The following is a 2,887-nucleotide window of genomic DNA, read 5'->3' as shown; positions in this document are numbered from 1 at the left end:
CTCCCCTACTCCCCTACTCCCCTACTCCCCTACTCCCCTACTCCCCTCTCCCCTCTCCCCCTCCCCCTCCCCCTCCTCCTCTCTCTCTCTCTCTCTCTCTCTCTCTCTCTCTCTCTCTCTCTCTCCTTCTCTCCCTCTGTCCGTCTGTCTGTCTTGCTTTCTTTTGTCCTGCACAGCTGGGTGGAGTGGAGGGGAAGGAAAGCTCTGGAAGCAGCTAGGTGCTGGGAACTAGGGCGGTGCTTATAAGGGATGCCTAACTTTGCATTGCTTTCTGCTTTCTTTAGCAGTCAGAGTACTTGATGACTATTTTCAGCTTTGAATGCTGTAAGCCGGTTCTGGAATGATGGAGGTAAATCCCAAGCACCCATATTGGAGCAACAGCCTCCACGGATTGGAGTTTTCCTTGTGTTTACTTAGCAGAAATGGATACAATGCCTTCTCCATTTCTGCATGTGAGGACCATGGAGAAACAGAAGCTGGCTGTGTTAGCATTTTATCTAAACTCTGCCCCACAGTTACTTGGCAATAGCCAGGTATACCTGACACACTATAAATGGGGCTGCTTGCCCCATCCTCTCTCTTTTGCTCTCTTGCCTTCTTGCTTTTGCTCTGTCCTCTCACCCTTTCTCCCTCTCTCTTTATCCCCCCCCTTCTCCACATGCTCATGGTCAACCTCTACCCCCCCCTCTGCCTTTCTCTTTCTCTACTACCCTCTCAGCTCCCCTCCCAATGCCCAGTCGGTCCCTCAGGAGGAAGGGATGCCTCAGCATGGGCCCTCCTTTTCCCACACCTGACATATTCCTTCTCTCTCTATCTTTTTATAAAACACAACAGGCTAAGCACTTCCTGGGGACATGTTTTATTGGTAACATCTGTACAAAGGGCAACGGGGTTCTTTGTGGGGTTGTCATAATACTTTGCTTTGGTTGATCTTCCTTCCCAACTTCTCTCCCCCATCTCTTTGCTCCTACCCTCTGTGCCTTCTACTCTCAACATTCCAATGTCTACTCTTAAGTCACTTATTTCTGTCATCCCCCCCATAGCCCTTCCTTTAAGCCTAGTCCCCCCACTCCCATGATCTCCTTTCTAGAGGAGAGTTTAGACGGTATCCTTTGCGGAATGAGATTTATATAAAGACCATCAAGTCTTTAACTTGTTTCTTTTGTTTCTTCCCTCTCTGCAAACAAGCTCCGAGAAATGAGAGTCACCAGTAGACACAACAGAGAATGTCAAAGCCCATGTATCCCACCTGGGAGTGGGAAGGAAGTACCGGGTCAGCACCCCAGATCTTACATACTATCTTAGTGCTGTTTCCTCTGCCTTGACTCCTGCACAGTCTTCCTGAGGGACTCACTTAGGTACAGTATTGGTGGGCCATAGTGGTGCACCACCTAATCCCAGCACTTAGGATTTCAATGAATCTGAGCCTACCTGGACTACTAGTAAGTTTGAAGACAGCCTGAGCTACACAGAAAGACCCTGTCAAAAATAATAAAAAAATAAAATAAATAAAGGAAGGACGAGAGAGAAGACAGAGACAGAGTTAGAGTCAGAGACAGAGTGATCTTTAATGGTAGGTCTAGCTCTGGGTGCCGAGAGATATGTTATCTCAGGGCCACCCACACTGGCCTGTGGACAACTCAAGTGCTTAGTCACAAGCCTTCAGAGCAGTGAACCCTAATGAGCCACTAGGGGGCACCAAGGCCACAGAAAACTGCACAATGGAGGGCCTAAAGTGTGTGTGTGTGTGTGTGTGTGTGTGTGTGTGTGTGTGTGTGTGTCTGCACGCGCGCACACATGTGCACACACACAGGGGGTGAGGGCTGGAAGGAGGTTGTGTAAGCCTGCTGAGTTGTTAGAGAGTAGTAAGGAGAGTGTTAAATATCAAATGTGGGTGCCCTTGGAATCAGCTGCATACTTTTGAATCCTGGTCATCCATGGGATTTCTGAGTCTCTGGGGAGCCTTTGATATGGGGATACCGTCTTCAAGCTGATCAAGGTGTGAGGAGGATTACATGGTTTACTTTATGTAAGAGAAGTTGGTGCATTATGAGAGTCAATTTGAATAAGAAAATCTGTTTGTCTCCTCAGGTTGACTATGATCCAGATGACGCACACGAGAAAACAACAGTGCTAAGAGATTGCTGTAGACATTAGTCTCATATCCATGGGAGAAGCTGAATCTACATTATAAACCTGTGCCAAGTGGAATAGTTACACTGGTTTTATTATTAGATATTTCTACATAAAGCTATATATTTTATGTAAAGTTATAAAGTACAATGAGAAGAAAAAAAACAAAACAACTGAAGCTCTAGCCCTGACGCTAAGAAGAAAAAGTCACGTAGAACAGGACAGAACGTAGGTAAGGTGGAGACAGGGAAGGAGCGTCACAAGGATGCCAAAGTCTTGTCAGCTCAAGCATCTCACTCTAAGCTGCAGCATAGGGCTCTAGTGGGTGCCAGGGCCTGGGGCTCGGGGGTAGACACCACTGAGACTTGAGACCAGATATAAACTTGACTCTTGTTCATAGTATTAACGGCATTGGGGGTTCATGTGTAGGAGCCGACAACTGTGTGACCAGTGACACCCCCTTAATCACCACATCTCTTGGTTTTTCTTGTTTGTAGTAGCTAATATTACTAACTTCTGGTTGCAGTTAAAAATGCAAAGCTCAGAAAACAATGCGGTGTGTGAGCTGGGTAAAGTCTCACACAACTGTAGCTCCTGAGCTCTGGAGGCAGAGGCCACAAGTGTGCAGCTAGTCAGTTCTACAGAGAGTCCCAAGCCAGCCAGGCTACACAGAGAATCTTGTCTAAACCTTAAAAAAAAAAAAAAAAAAAAAAAAGGCCAGATCATCCCGCTTGAAAGTAGTGGAGCCAGACTG

General features: G+C 46.8%; 1 long non-coding RNA gene across 1 annotated transcript in view; it reads left to right on the top strand.

The window, feature by feature from the left end:
* The window catches only part of LOC114612300, a 2,140-nt gene extending 924 nt beyond the window's left edge, over nt 1-1,216 (top strand). Inside the window, exons 2-3 of the long non-coding RNA XR_003709978.1 lie at nt 285-349; nt 1,189-1,216. This is a non-coding gene — a long non-coding RNA (uncharacterized LOC114612300). The remainder of the gene's footprint in view (nt 1-284; nt 350-1,188) is intronic.
* Nucleotides 1,217-2,887: the final 1,671 nt, after the last annotated feature.

The sequence above is a fragment of the Grammomys surdaster genome, unplaced genomic scaffold (genome assembly GCF_004785775.1).
Source record: "Grammomys surdaster isolate TR1022 unplaced genomic scaffold, NIH_TR_1.0 126158, whole genome shotgun sequence".
Lineage (NCBI taxonomy): Eukaryota > Metazoa > Chordata > Mammalia > Rodentia > Muridae > Grammomys > Grammomys surdaster.
This window is presented reverse-complemented; position numbering and strand designations above follow the sequence as displayed.